Consider the following 16,298-nt stretch of genomic DNA (forward strand, 5'->3'; position numbering starts at 1 on the left):
GACATACAGTTGATTGTTTAGTTTCAAGTTCATATGCATGTCGCCTATCACGGTCTTTTAAAATTGTTCAGCATTTCTTTGCACCAATCTCTACGAACTTTTTTTGAATGATTTTGAAATTATGCGATATCCAACGCTAAAAATATTGAATGTATGCGAGTGGAACTAAAACTCAATCTCACAACGGTATGACACATGACGATCTTGGAATATCAGTATCAGAATCGATGTTTTCTGGTACAAAGGTCGATTTTGGACGACCTTCACGACATACATCCTGTAGCGAAATGCGATCACGATTAAGGCCAATTCATAAACTTAACTTTCCATTTGCTGTTGCTGCTCGCAGGTGACGTTTGCCGTTTGACGTTCGTAACAAATTCTACACCGTTTTCATAAACTTGACGTAGCTGCCGTTAACATAAAAATTTTCTTTCTGAAGTGTGTAATCCGTTATTTATGGACGGTATTATGGGAAATAACGTGCTTTTATAGAGAACATTGGGACTGTTATTGGCTCTTTTCTATTACTACCAAATTTGCTACGAATGGTATGAACAGAGAGGATATTGAACGAGAGCTAAGAATTCAGGTTTTGGTGGAATAAGCTACAGAACGTGAACCAAGATAACATCAGAAGCATACACAAAAGAGGGAGCAAAGTAGACAATACCGAATAAACGAAAACTAGTGGAAAGATCAACACAAATATGATTTGAAAGCTAGAGCTCAGTGTCTAAGAAAGAGTTCAGGTGGAGAATGACTATTCGGAATTAATCAGGAGAAGGTCCAATTGAAAGAAAAAAAAGATGTCAGTCAATTTGATTGATTATATTCAAGAGTCGGCAAAATTAAGAGTTAGTTATAATTAAGTTTTGTTATCATTTTGATTTCTCTATTTAAAAATAAGTAACGTCATATTTTACTTATAGTGCCTTTATTAGCTAAATCTTGAATTGTGATTAAAAGTTGTATAAAATCTTGTCTCATGACAAAACTAATCTATTGACGTATCAGTATAATAGAAAAACAAACAATACATAATATAACAAAATTTAATCGCTACTCATTATATAGATACTGATAAATTTTTTTGATTTAATGACATTTGACATTTTTTATTGACATTGCCAAAATAGAATCTATGGACTCACGTACATTTATAAAGTAACCATAACCGATTTTTAATTTACTTGAAAAAAAAAACAAAATAACGCAAGATAAGAAGTGAGATATGAAACCATGATGATAATGAGAGTCAAATTCTAATTGTTTGGTTAGATTGTCCGCGTTCAGTTGTATTAACGTGATTCTGTCGCAACTGAAAACTGTTGGTGTTAATGTGACTGTTCTAAGTGAGTTTATACAAGAAGATACTTTCTGTAAGTATAATAAAAATCTCGAAAATCTTATTTCACTTCACCTTGAAAATATTCATTGTATAACAATTACAATTACTTTTTGATATAGACATAATTGACTTTTATCTGTTTATCTGTGCAAATAATGTGGTACATTTATTTGCTTTGAATAATTCTCATTCTCCAAACCTTCAATTAATACTGATGTAAAAAATGTTACCAATGGAAAGTTCCCTATCTTATTCCATTTTTCCCGGAAGTTCGTTTTTTATTTGGTTGCACAGAATTTATTGCATTAATCAGTTAATCAAACAAAGTGAATTATACTGTATACGGATTTGTCACGAACGGTTTAGTCGTTAAAAATTATCGTAACCGTAACCTCCGATAGATATTTTGCATAATTATTTCGACTCATTAATTCAATGTGATTATTAGTACACACTTAACAATTTCTAAGAGCCATTCGCACATATTTTTGATCGTACAGTTATTCTAACGAAATTGTTACTAAGTGAAAGACTGAAAATTCGTTTTCTTTTATAGTAAACGGGATTACAGAATCAGATTAGGGGTATTAACAGCTTAAACCCTTATAATTCGGAGATATTTAAGATTTAGATTATCTTCCAGATAGTTGAAATCTATTTTGAATGTGTTTAGTGGAAATGCAATAATTTGACTAGCTTTTTAAAGTCATGTTCACAATTTTTATAATAAAGGATGTCCCAAAGATTCAAATTTTCCGTCATTTATGCAGTAAAGTGTTAACAACCCTAAAAAAATAAATCGACAGCTAACAGTTTAGGGTTGATAAAAATGGAGTGTTACACGATAGAACATCGTCGTGTCATTATTAAAACATATTTCAAAATAACTGGAAGCTTGACGGCGGCAGTTGGGAAATTTCATACAACATATGATCGGGATATTATTTTAGCTTTGTCAAATGGATTTGGTATCGTGGACCTAAAACTCTCTATAACGCGTCATCATGCTCACAAAATTCAATTAACGTAACTATTGAAGCCTAATGACTATGCACAGTGAAGAGAATTTGTTGAATGGATGATCATCAATAAATGACTATTGATTTTTTGAACGAAATCGTCGTAAGCGACAAAACATATTTCCACTTTGATGGGTTTGATAATCGCCAAAAATTCCAATTTTGGGATTCTAACCCACATGTTATTTTCGAAAAACAAATGCATTCACAACGTTCCACTGTTTGGTGGGCATTTTGGGCTGGAGACAAGATTGGACCGTACCGCTCTGTTGATATTGATAAGGTCAATATATTTCAAATGAAACACTTCAATTACTACATGGAACATAATCAGGTCTTTTCACATTATGCAGAATGGTCAAGGAAAATTTCGACACACTAGTACGCATGTGTATGCAAAGCCGTGTAAGCCTTTTGTCCGATGTTTTAGTCCATAAATAAATCTATCCTATGTAATATATAATTCAATAAAATAATTACAATAAATACGCTAAAAACTGTCTTTTATAATTAATTTAAATCTTGCGTTAATTTTGAGACACCCATTATATATGTCTTATTTTATAGCTTGTAGACTTATTACTATGACAAATAATGTAGATTATGTGGAATTGAGTTAATTTCATTAGAAAATATATATATCTTTAACACGATTTAATTGGTTTCACCTGTATATTTGTATGTTTGTAACTGACCGATTATATTCGCCAGAATTCTCATTCTCCCATTTGTATCATTTGAAGAAGCGTAATAAAGATGGTGGATTAATTAAGTGTGCAGTCCAAGACTTACTAAATTGATATGCAACCATTAACACATCTGTACGTATTGAAGACGGGTTTTGAATAGTGTTTCAAGATGGAACTAGTAAAAAATTATAGAAGGTGACATCTTATACTAAATTTCGATATCACGATTTTGAAAAATTAAGGTTAGTGGAATAATAGAGAATAAAGTGAAAGGAGAATCTACTTAGTCAGCTATTTTTAGTAATGGAAAAATAATTCGGACGACATGGTTCTAATCCAGATTTTTTAGTTCGTGCTAGTTTCATAGAAGAGTGAGTTGATTGGGGTATACAAGAAAGATCTTGAGAAATAGGTGTGCAAAAAGGGTGTAGGAGAATGAAGAAAAAAGACAAAAAAATCATTGGATGTATTGTTGACAGATATCAGAGAGGTAGAACCAAATTAGCATGCAAAAATACAAAATTACAACCTGTGGAGAAGAAATGTCGTAACAGTTAAGTTAGGGAAGAAAATAGTGTCAAAAAATTTTTCTTAATATTTTGTAAAAAAAAAATTCAAAGAATCAATATTTCGTATGATCCCATTTAGTTTATGATATTTTTAAAGACAGAAATTATAAAATTTCAATGCGATCCTGATATTCGCAAAATAAGGGATGAACTCGATATACCTGAAGAGTAAATATCTTCAATAGATTAGTTCAAGAAATCCCTTGAAAATCTAATTTACATGATACTACCCTACTGTCCCCAAGAGCAAAGATTTTGGGTTTTATACGTAAAAAACCTCTCTAGATAAATTTTATCTGAATAGTCGCTTACGAAATTGATGGAAATAAATAAATAAAAATATTATCCCTACAATTTTCACTTCTTAGACTTCTCATTTGTTTTTTTCATAAATTGTGTTGATTTTATATTTCTTTTGATAGACCACTATTCTTGGAAATTATTTCTCTATCAAAATTATTCTAAAACTGAGTCGATTTAACAAGAAAAAGATGAATATTTATTCTAAAAATATAAAAATGTTCACTATTACAATGTTGTTATTCTCAAAAGTGACTTAATGGATTGAAGTTCACAAATTGTTATAGAACTGTATAGAAATTGAATTATATTAATATTGATAAATATTTAATAGATCAGTTAAGAATTCTTTTATAGTCCTTCATATGTTCAAAAAGCAATATCATGTCTGTCATTCATAATATATTCTTAAATCTTTTGTTGTAAATTTGGATAATATGTGCAGAGCAATAGTTGTAATTGCTTAATTTTTCTCTGGTTTATTAGACCAACTCATGCGGTTGGCATCTTTAGAAGCTGCGAGCTGCCCCAACTGCTTCTGACAGCCTGATAGCTCAAGAAACATTCAAACAATGGACGAAGTCCGTGAAAAGCTCACAAAATTATATTTGTGTGTCGTTGCAATACCATATGTGTACCACCGCTCTGCCAAATAGAGATACATTTTTTTCTTAAAAATAAAATAAAAAAATTTAATAATATCTACACTTTTATAATTGGGGCATTTAATTATCGGTGAATCGAAAGGAGATAAGAGGTACTATCATAGAAAAAATATATCTGCTTATTCGTGATTATAAAAGGCGACTTATAAAGCTTTGAATTTGAGCTTTTGGAATAGATTTCAACATTTCACAGGGGTGGAATGAAAATGGAAAAAAAACTTGTCTCCGATTCTGACCAAATTTTGCACATGCGGGTTAAATGATATGGGGATTCCAGAAAAGTTGTCAGTTTTCAGAAAATTCGGGAAAATCCATGAAAATTATATTTTCGAAAAAAATACATGTCCGATTTAATAACTGATATTTTTTTAGAATCTCTGGCGACAAATACATGATTATTTTTCACATACTTTTAATACAAATTCAAATTTTCAATATTTTGGCACAAAACCGGAAAATTTTCTAAATATATTTGTCATCCCTGTGTATAAAATTACAATACTATGAGAGATATCGCATTACGAGCTAGAGAATGCAATTTTGATTGCAGGTATCCACAAATATATCCAATATTGGATTTATGTTTTACAATTTTATTGTTGTTAATCATCAATAGGGGATATTAGTTTGATTACAGCCCGTCTATTACATACGTGGTGAATTGTACAAATTTTTGTATTAAATTTAGTTATCACATATCATAGGAATAAATTATATAATAATTTTTAGCAAATCCAGCAAATTGGATAATAATACTTAATCAACAATAGTCATGAATATGCCCTCGTTAAGAAACAAAGTCACGCAATTAAATTAAGCCTAATTTCTATAAAATTCAAGATTTTATGTCAGCAATTACATTCGATAACGAAATGTCTGTCGGATCATAAAATGTGGTTGTTGAAACGAAAATACAAACTTGCAACTTTGTATAGACCCGCAATAAAACCTCTCTGATCTTTCAGCAATAAAACTTAATGCACTGAAATAGTTGAGCTTCCACATCCACCTAGATCTACAATAATGAGAAGATCACACTGAATCAATAATTTACGGACTCATTTAAAATAATATGAAATATATAGCGATACGTCAAAACTGGAATGTTTGACGTTTCGATATTTTTTTTGGTATAGATACGTAATGATGAGAAACTGTGAAGTATGAAAAAACGAATATATTGTTATAGTTAACAATATTTAGAATTGGTATAATTCTAAAAAGGGCATAGTGTAAATATTAAGTAGGAAATGTAACGTTTCTTTATTTTGAATAATTACCAATTTATTGAGGTTTGGCTCACCTATCAAGTTTGCGCGATTTTCAAATGCAGTTTGGAAACGGAAAGTATCTATGTTTATTAATGAAATAATTAACAATCCATATGAAAATTTCGTGGTGATAAAATAGACCTTCTGACAGGCCCATCATGTTTCATTTAAAACCACTAAAACCGATGTCCCTGGACAATCTAATCAGACAGTTTGCTTCAACTTTTAAACGTCTCTAGTCAAACTTTGAATCTCTCCCATGTATTTTATCTTAGCACGTGTCAGTTCTGGGGAATTACCGAGAACATAGTCTGTAATTTTCTCCTCCTACATGCAATTGTGACATTACGAATAACTCGTGATGCTTATAGCATGGGGATTGCGTATTAGTATTAGTTAAAATAACAGTCACCATTCGAATTCGCGCATGTCTAAATAGAACAATTAATCTACATGCACCTTAAATTTTTTTGTGCCAGATGTTTTCCTCTATTCCCAGGGAAATACATTATAGCAAACCAGATATTATAGCTACATTTCAAGCTACACCAAGAATGGGTTATGAGCTCATTGGTAGTTTTACTGATCTTAGCCTAGCGAGTAAGTGATTCTCGTCGTTGCCATAGTCATTCGAGTTGCAGCCATTACTTACTAGTTCTTGTAGAATTTTTTTGTACTTCAACTGAAGCATAGAGCACACTGTTTAGTCCGCTTTGGCTTTTATGGTAGCTCTGCTGTTTGAGCAGATTCGAATTGTTTTTCTATTGAATATCGCATGTCTGAACACTACCGCTTGGAAGACGGTAGCTTGTTCTCCAAGCGAGAAATTTTCGATCGTTTTGAGTAAATTCATCGTGTACTGAAGGTTCGTCTTCAACTTCATATAAACAAGGTTATATATTCTTTTCAGAACAAAGCTAAATCACTTTAAGAAACTTTAACTTTGAACTACAGTTTATAGTAGTTTTTTAACGATTTATTGGAGAAGAACGACAATGTTCTTCTCCAAACTTCCATTGACTATAATGAACTAATACAATCTTTCGCAATAAAAATTAGATACAAGATTGTTTTCAATCTCCATGGACTTCTTTAAACGATTAAAAATTCTGGCTCTTCCTTCCTTATTCATCTTTAAAACCATTTGCCTAAATCGTAAGCATGCTTCTTCAATTTCAGGAAGATAGTTGCACAGCTATCCATTTAGGAATGCGGAGCACAACCTTTACCTACCTACACTATGTTCAGAATTAGGGCTCATTATTTTACAATGCAAAAAAATGCACAATCAGTTGCTAATCTTTTCCCGCACTCCGCAATAATTTGAGGGCATATTTACTCGAAAGTGCCTTTTACTCTGTGAACGACTTCTAATTCCGGGCATGCTGCATACTGGTTTAATTTTTGCTATGGACTTATATACGACTTATATACTGATTAATATCTATTACTAATACCTATAATTTTGTTACTCATTGTATGTTGAAATTTTATTTTATTTGTATCCTCTCAATCATCCTGAAACGCCTGTTAACTTTCACAATCAAACTAGTTGTATAAGAAGTAGCGTCATCTTCTTTCCTGGGAAACCAAATTTATTGTCTATGTGTGTGTGCGATTGATAACATAAGAATGTGTGTCAGAAGAATCGCCAAAAATTGAAAACAAATTTTTTTTCATAGAAAAAAATTTTATATATATAGACTGGAAGTGTTTCAACGACGAAGGATTTGTTGATTTGTACATTCAGATGGTGAAACATACACCAATACATCATAAGACGGAACATAGTTTGTTTCATTTTGTGACTTGTAATCTGAATAATCTGAATAGTGATAACACGGGGTTGATGGGTCATCCGCCGTACAGACTTTGTTTGGCACCCAATTTTCACACCTGAAGAAGCAGTTGATGCGTTAAAATCACATGTTCTGAAGCTACCTAAATGGGAATGGAAAAAATGCTTCGATAATTGGTTCAAACGTACACAAAAGTGTTTTTACCGTAATGGAGAATATTTTCGATAACAATGAAGCCATATCCAATTATAAATATTTGTTTCCATTTGTCAAAACTTAAGTACTAGCCCTCATAATTGAGACATAATAATAAAGCCTCCTTGAAATTAGAAGAATCTCTTCTTTCTACCTGTAGTTCTACTTGTAGTTTCTGCAGTAACGCATAGTATGAACCAACTGAACCAACATACAAAACAAGTTTTAGTTTTTACTACAATAGTTGGAATAATAGTATTTGAAATGAAATATGAGAAATTGAAAAAACATCCATTTTATGTGAATTTTCTAAGTTTGTCAAATAAACGAAACACGAGGCCCAGAAAAAAAAAGAGCCAAAATAAAAGAAATTGAGTACAATTTTGGAAATCGGAAACATATGTCAATATAAGTGGTTTACTTAGAACAGAAAAAAAATACCCTATATTTACTTATCAAGATAGATATATAAACTAGCTTTCCGCTTGGTTTGAAACCAAGAAATACTTTTTTTCACTTGAACAAAGAACATACCGATTAATAAAGTCTATTGTTAAAAGCGTCTAATCCTGTATGAAAACTGGGAGACAATACAGCTATACTTTAGAGGCATCTCGTCCTATCACTCCAACAATTAATTCTTTCACGAACTTGCTAATCTCTTGAGATTATCTCTCTGTTTCTCTTCGCTTAACTACTGCATCCAGTAATATTGTTTGAATAAAGTTTTCATACGCGTACATCATATTCCGTAACAAGCTCGATTGAAATGTTTGAAAACAAAAAAAATCATCTGGAGATTATGTACATGTTGCTGAAATTCAAGATAAAGAGAAACTGATGATTCTTAATGTAGAAAATTTGGAATTTTTTCTACTATCACTCGGCTTAATACGAGTTCAACATATACAGAGTGTTCTGGTGCATATAAGAATATCGGGAATAAGTAGATGACGTGAAAATAATACTGGATTAGACATTACTCAAAGTTTCTCTTATGATCTTTCATCTTTGAGTTATAGGCTTTTAAAGTGAAGTCAGATCCCCCCGACCAATCCACCTATTAGGGAAATATTATGAAAAATTTTGTAGATGATTTTTTACATCATTTAGGAAGTGGAGAGGAGCTCCATCGTGCATGTCTCTTCGAATATTTAGAGGAATATCATATAACATGGGTGAGAAATCATTTTGGAAAACCTGACCATTCAGGTTATTATAAAAAAAATGGACCTACTAAATTATCGATGTTGATTCTTTGTTTGTACCGTGAGGATTTTCATCTGCCCATAAATCTAAATTATGGGAATTATTAAAACCAGCATCATCAGTCAAAATGTATTATCGAGTTATTTTTTGTCTAGAAACGATCGATGAATAAACTTATTCAAGAAATGTTTGAGTATTTTCAACTAATAACTACAATTTAGGAAAATTTTTTCATAATGTTTCTTTATGGCGAACGGTTTTTTGACATGTATAACGATCTGAAATTCGACATATTTTCTCAACCATAGATATCATTGATTAAAACAAAAAGTATCAAATCAATTGTAAAATTCATTATACAGGTTGTCCCTATAAAAAATAAAGTTTGTTAACCATTAGGCATGAACCGCCCCTGGCCTTCAGACTTATTTATTCAGTCAAACACACTACATGGACATACATAATCATCTATAGAAAATTCATAATGTTTGACTGTATAATTTAGAAAATATACTCAAATATAAGTTGTGATTTCGTAATTGTGAAAGCCTATAACTCAAAGGTCCTAGGGGAACATTTTTTCATAACACAGAATTATTATCATATACTCCGTCCAGAAAAACAAATTTTCACATTAACTACACACATTTATATTTAATATTATTCCTTTGAGAATAAGAAATTTCTATATAGGTCCAACAAGGCGAAACTCCGCTCAGTTTGATATAATTTCATAGTATTGAATTTTACCGTCATGAATCAAAGAATGAAGATATTCTCATAAGCTGACAACATTGTTTATAGACTCAATATTTAACTCAAAATGAGTATGTTGATATAATAAAATTCTGAAGGTACTATAGAAAGCAAATAAAAGAATATATTTGTTTTATATGTTTTAAAAGACATCCGCATCGCATGTGAATCCAGTTTTTAAAATAGTACGTAATTTTAAATATTATTAAATCCACCAGTGGTGGTTAGACATTACATGGGAAGGTGAAATCTCATGAGATTCACAATAAATCTATTGGGACTGCAATTTTTCCAAGAACTAGACATAATCGAAAAAAGACCATTTATCAAACTAAAATAGTTTGAATCATAGGTATAGGCTTCCAGACGAAATGAACTTCACAATTTTCAATGCAACTCCACAACAATTTTCCTCTTTTCCAGTGCATAATCATTTACTCATTCATTAAAATTATCAATTTTATCAAGAAGTTGGTTTTCGGCAGACAGCATTTCCAAAGTCTCTTCCTTCCATCGAATTTCTCAAAAAACTTTGATTTTTTTTAGTATTGAGTAACAGCGTTCGATTTGTGAAGTCGACATAGGTGTAGTGACTGAAATGTAGTATTATCAAAAACTTTCCAAATCCCGTTCGGCTTTAGTTTAATCCATTTTAGCTGTTGTAGTTTTTTGAAACATTATCAGGCAAACAATAAAATCTTTATCATTTAATCCTGCTGGATTGTGGAGCTCATTATAATGTCTAATACCAGTCACTAGCAGTATCAAACAAGAAGACTCGCTTAATCCCATGTTATTCAACATGACAATGGATGAAATCCTGTGCTATGCTGATGAAACCATGATAGGTGCTAAAAATGAAAAGATGTTATTCAAAGATTATTGAAGACCTTCAATCTCACTGGAAAACAGCATAATAAGACTATCTCCACTGAAGAAAACATATGCATGACAACATCAAAGAGCCCATTAGATGCAAATTCGAACTAGAAGGTCAAATAATACAACAGAGAATGATTTACAAATATGTTGGAATTAACATAACCAATTATGGAGACATGGAAGACGAGGAAGACGTAGTATAACGGAATATACATCTAAGACAAAAAACAAAGGCACGAATTTACAATGCGACATCCAGATTTATAGATTAGAAACAAGACATGAAACAACGGAAACGAAACAAAACTTGGAGATCATAGAAATGAATATTCTCAGACGGATTTCGGGGAAAATACTATTAGACCAAGAAATAAGCAAAAATATCAGACGATTATGTGAAGTAGATAACATTAACAAATGCGTATCACAGCGTACAAAACAATGAAACTAATATATAAGTTGTATGACAGACAATAGACTAGCAAGGGATTAATATCCAATTGGAATACAGTGTCGACCATGAAAGAGGTGGAGTGACAATCTAGAGCCAGGAAAAGTATTGAAAACGAAACAGGCTTTTCACCTATTTTGACAGAAAGAAGAAGAGATCTTTTTTTATATTCATGAACAATATCAACTTCTCTTCAATAAATACAATAATGAGATCCTTGAGAGGATGTAGAAATAAATAATATATACATGAGAATTGTTCAAAAATAATTCTAACGGATTTCTTGGCTGTTAATGCTGTAAGTATTATTAAATTACGTGTGCGTAACAGTGTATGTAGTTGGCATCTGGATATTTATTTTCTGTTATTTAAACTCCATTTAGACCACGACTCATCACTGAAGCGCTGTCATAACTTCGTGCGATTAATTTGGAGAACGTTTGAATAATCAAATTGTTTTGTTAAACTGTCTGGTTCTGTACCACTGTTCTTGTCGTATTTTTAAATTTGGCTTGGGTCTGTCTAAATTTCCAATTTGTTTTTTCTTCAACGATTACACAGTAAAGGTTTTTTCCAATAAATTTGAATTTTTATTCATCATGGATAAAAAACAATAACAAATAATTATCAATCGACACGCGGCATGAAATTCCTAGCCGTACTAAGCCAATATTTGACTCGCACTGATGTGTACATAAAGAAACTATCCTAGATTACCACATCGTTCCTCACACGTCAAACTCTGAGTTTACCCGAATTTATTTTCACTGTTCATAGCAGAATACGACGCATTTATGTATATATAAGTAGGACTGTTGTATTTTATTGATAAGAAAAACTTAGTGACACTTCGACGAGTTAATAATGACCTAAAATATTTTTCATTAAATCACTTTTGGAGTAATTTCCGGTACTGCCTTGGCACGGTGGCAATTATTTTGAACAAGCCTTATATCCCCCTGAATTTGAATTATATGATAAGGAACTAAGAATACTTTTACCATAAAATTATGTTGTTAGAAAGAACGTTCAATTTGTTTCACAAAAGACTTTTGCTTCGGGACGATATTGCATATATTATGCGGCATTTCATATCATATCATATCAGATACTATTGATTATTCGGTACGGACTGGAGAGAATTGGATTGGGGATGAAATAGGCTAGAAATGATTTAGTGATTGTTTTGTTCAGATCCACTCGAATCAATCATCAACAAAAGCTCTAATTCATATTCATATCTAACCAAAAATATATTGTATGAATGGGAGGATAGCAATATCGATTATCACTCATCTTGTGAATAATTTTCTTTTCGTATAATCATACTTCATTATTGTTCTGGAATTTTCGCACATTTTTGTAGATTCAGTCAGTCGATAATGAAATAATTTTTCTATACTAAAAGTATTTGTCAGTAACATGGATGCGAAAAAATAGTGTATTTTCCGACAAATCGACATACCCAGTATGTATGTATTTATTATAAATATTGTAGAGAGTTCGATTTTCTACAACTTTTGTGTTCAGTATTTTTTTATACTTTGAACTGTTTTCGAGATAGAGAGGGTAGAGCGCACGGTCAGAGAAGAGAATTATTAGAGATAGTCTCGATCAAAAACTCGTCATATTAAGGTTATAATTTATGGCTAAATGTATAATTATCATTTTTTAATAACTTTTTGATTGATTTTTTTTGGTTACATGTGATTAAGAAATTGTTGAGGAAAATACTTAAATTGTATCTTAATTCTAATCTAATCTATAGGACTTCTATATAAATAAAGATGAAAAGAAATAAATTTTCAATTAATGTTTTTATTGAACGATATAAATTAATTATTAACAAAATTAATAAATACTTCGTCGTCATCGTCCCTCTGCTGCAGAATTTCAATTTCCTCTTCATTGCCGTCTTCAAAGATATTCGTCTCCAAATAAATCATGATTTCTGGGTCCAAGGTTCTATCATCAATAATATCGGTCTGATATGGTACAGCATTGAGACAAGCTAAAGATCACCGTAACCTCACTTTTCTGAATCCACATCTTGAGCCACAGCCACTTTTGCAGTTACAGAATATTGTATTGAGTGATTCAGCTCGTGCAGATGGTAAAACAGTCATGATAGGTTCCAGGAATTCGTTACGCATTCTCCAACACCATACCTGGGGTTCTAAATCATGCCCTAACCAAGTTTGAATTTTATAATAAACGCGATTGAAATGTTGATAAGTTGCTCTACTCGTTGGTGGAATATTTAATAACTGAACTGGTTCATTCAACTATATTGACTTGACATAACGGAGTTGATTGATAGTATCCACAGATTTCGGAGCTTTATGAACTGCTAATAAGGTTTACATTCTACTCACAAATAATCTCTGAACCGGACAGTTTTTTTCTTCAAGTGTTGTAGCAAGTTTACGGATTTTAAATAAGATTAACTCAATTATTTTCTACTTCAGGTTATCAGTATAAATGAGAATATAATTACAATATAATTAAGTACAACCCTTTTTCTATTACCAAAAAAGATGGAATGTTATAGAATTGATAAATTCCATGAATTATTAGGAAAAATGATTGAATTTAATCTAAAAATTGATGATTATATATATAACAATGAATTATAACTCTCTGACCGCGTGCTCTACGCCCTCTATCTCGAAAACAGTTCAAGGTATAAAAAAATGTTGAGTACAAAAGTTGTAGAGAATTGATTTCTGTACAATAGTGATGAAAATATAAATACCTTAAAACCAATAGAAAACGAGATATTGGCAAGAGATGTAGAAAGAATCGATTTTTGTTACATTTGACCCCTGACTTCAAAACTTGCGAATTTTGAGAATAGTTTTAGGATGCTAAAATACAAGTTTAGTAGTATACTGGGTATGTCGATTTTTCGAGGTCAACCCCCTATAATGACTGGACTATTTCACGTTGGAAGAGACAATACCTTCAGAAGAATTTTTCCTTCTTATATCCAGAGTATGAGATTTTATGGAGGACGTAGCTGGTTTTCCAATAATGAAAAAATCGAGAAGAAAATAAAATACTTTGCTCACGTACATTTTATACAGCATCCCATTTATATGACAAAGTCAAATCCCAGTGTTTTCTCTAAGAATGATAAAGTCAGATAGTCGTAAAGTTAATTCCTTCGTAAATAAAGCGTTTAAAAAGCTTCACAATGTTTCATATCAATCAAGAAAATTGTTGTTTGATATCCTACTTAAATTATTGGTGCTAATTTAGCAACAAAATTTCTCTATGTATCAGAATTTTTAGTTCGCTACGGTAAATATAAAAGTGAGTTGAACCTGGCGTTAAACGTGATACAATAACAGAGCAGAGGTAGAATTTTCTCAACTATACAATTTTCCTATTCAAACAAGCCCGTGTTTGTTTTTTGTGCTGATTAAAATTTTTCATGTTCTGCAAAATTTGTACAGAAAAACTTTACCGCCGTTCTATATAATTTCTCGTATTTTCAAACTACATACTAAATATAATGTATATAGATATATATTTGGATTATTATCTCATTGAGTAAATACGCTACCTATTCCAGAGAGACTAGGGGAATAACTTATTTTTAAAAGAGAATGGATTCCATGAATGCAAACTTAGGAAATAAAAGATGACATATTATTAATATAAGTACGGTTGAAAGACTATAAAATGAGAAAAACAGTCGCAAAGAGCTTCTATAGAAATGTTTATCAGTAACTCATATGATGATGTCAATAATAATTATAATAAACTCCCAACAACCTAGAAGCTCTGGGAGTTTGTTCTTAAAGTTGAAAAGTCTGGTTGAATTGGTAAAGACAGTAGAGGCCAGCTACCGACTTTCTCAGATCATATTTCTAGAACGGTTTAATTAAAAAATGAAGAGGTGTTAGATACATCAATATATTCTTCACTAAAATGAGTGCCCCAAGGTTCCATATATAGCGGATATGAAAAACTGTTCAAAATACTCCAATACCCCCCAGTATACAGAAGATTCATAATTATACGTTTCCTTTTCAAAATACGACGTTCCATTTATTCAAAATCGATCTTGTGCACTATTTTTTGGTTGCAGCAGGTAACAACTACTTTATGTAACTAATGATTTCGGCATAAACATACCAATCATAAACAAAGCAAAAAACTTTTGAGAAGAACTTAAGCTCGAAATGTCTTATGCCCGATTAAAAAGCTCACATGATCACTTGATTAAGGAGATATAGTTGATTCTAAATCAATAATTGTTGCAGTTTTCAGCTCATACAGTTCACGTCAATTTGGACATGAGAAAAATTGCTGCAAAGTAGATCCCCCAAATGAATGAATGAATGACTAAAAGCTTGTAGGGGTAGAAGCATCACGTTCGATCTGTGTTCTATTTGAAAATGATGTAGACTTCTTAAACCGAATTGTTACTATGGATGAGACTTGGATACATTTCTACGATCCAGAAACAAAGCAATAATCGATGGAATGGCGATACTCTGGTTCTCCAAGACCTAAGAAGTTTTGTGTCCAAAAATCTGCTGGAAAAGTTCTTGCTTCAGTTTTTTGTGATTGCCATGGAGTAATCATGATTGATTTTCTGGATAAGGGTAGGACAATAGACTTCTTTCATTCATTTGTTCATTTATTCATTGATAATAGCTAAAACTTCTGGTATAACAAATTCCTATGCATAAACAAGTTTTAAGTGAAACAATTCACACACCTCCCACACAACCCAGAAGACATCTCAACGTTTCGAGCACTGGATTCCACTTATATGTTCCCAGATGTATAACCCCACCATATAACCCCACATTACAACACTTACAGCTTGTATGAGTAACAGAATTTAAGGACACGTCCAAGAAAATAACACTACATATGTACGGTTCTCTTGGATTCTCTTGAATTGTGTCGGTGAAAATAGTGAAAATAACAGAGCTTGTACTCATATGTCCTCCGTCACATTCATTTCCACTGAATAAAACTTATATTTAAATGATTAAGTCCGATTTTACTAAATTATTACTTATAATCGTTTAACCACTCTCCATAGATTCATTCTTCGGGATTTAGAATTCACGTTGCTACAGAAGCTTTTTAAGCCATGTTTGTAAAAGCTAATCAAGTTTT

At 31.6% G+C, this 16,298-nt stretch overlaps 1 protein-coding gene across 5 annotated transcripts in view; it reads left to right on the forward strand.

The window, feature by feature from the left end:
• LOC130891242 (5-hydroxytryptamine receptor 1-like) overlaps positions 1-16,298 on the forward strand; it is a 309,855-nt gene that overhangs the window by 154,357 nt on the left and 139,200 nt on the right. Inside the window, exon 1 of one of the 5 annotated variants that reach the window (XM_057795857.1) lies at positions 308-1,382. The exons of the other annotated variants lie outside the window; for them this stretch is intronic. The gene's annotated coding sequence lies outside the window, so the exon portion shown is untranslated. Of the gene's footprint in view, positions 1-307; positions 1,383-16,298 lie in introns of those variants that run through there. 5 annotated transcript variants of the gene reach the window in all.

Source organism: Diorhabda carinulata, chromosome 3 (assembly GCF_026250575.1).
Source record: "Diorhabda carinulata isolate Delta chromosome 3, icDioCari1.1, whole genome shotgun sequence".
In the NCBI taxonomy this organism is placed as follows: domain Eukaryota; kingdom Metazoa; phylum Arthropoda; class Insecta; order Coleoptera; family Chrysomelidae; genus Diorhabda; species Diorhabda carinulata.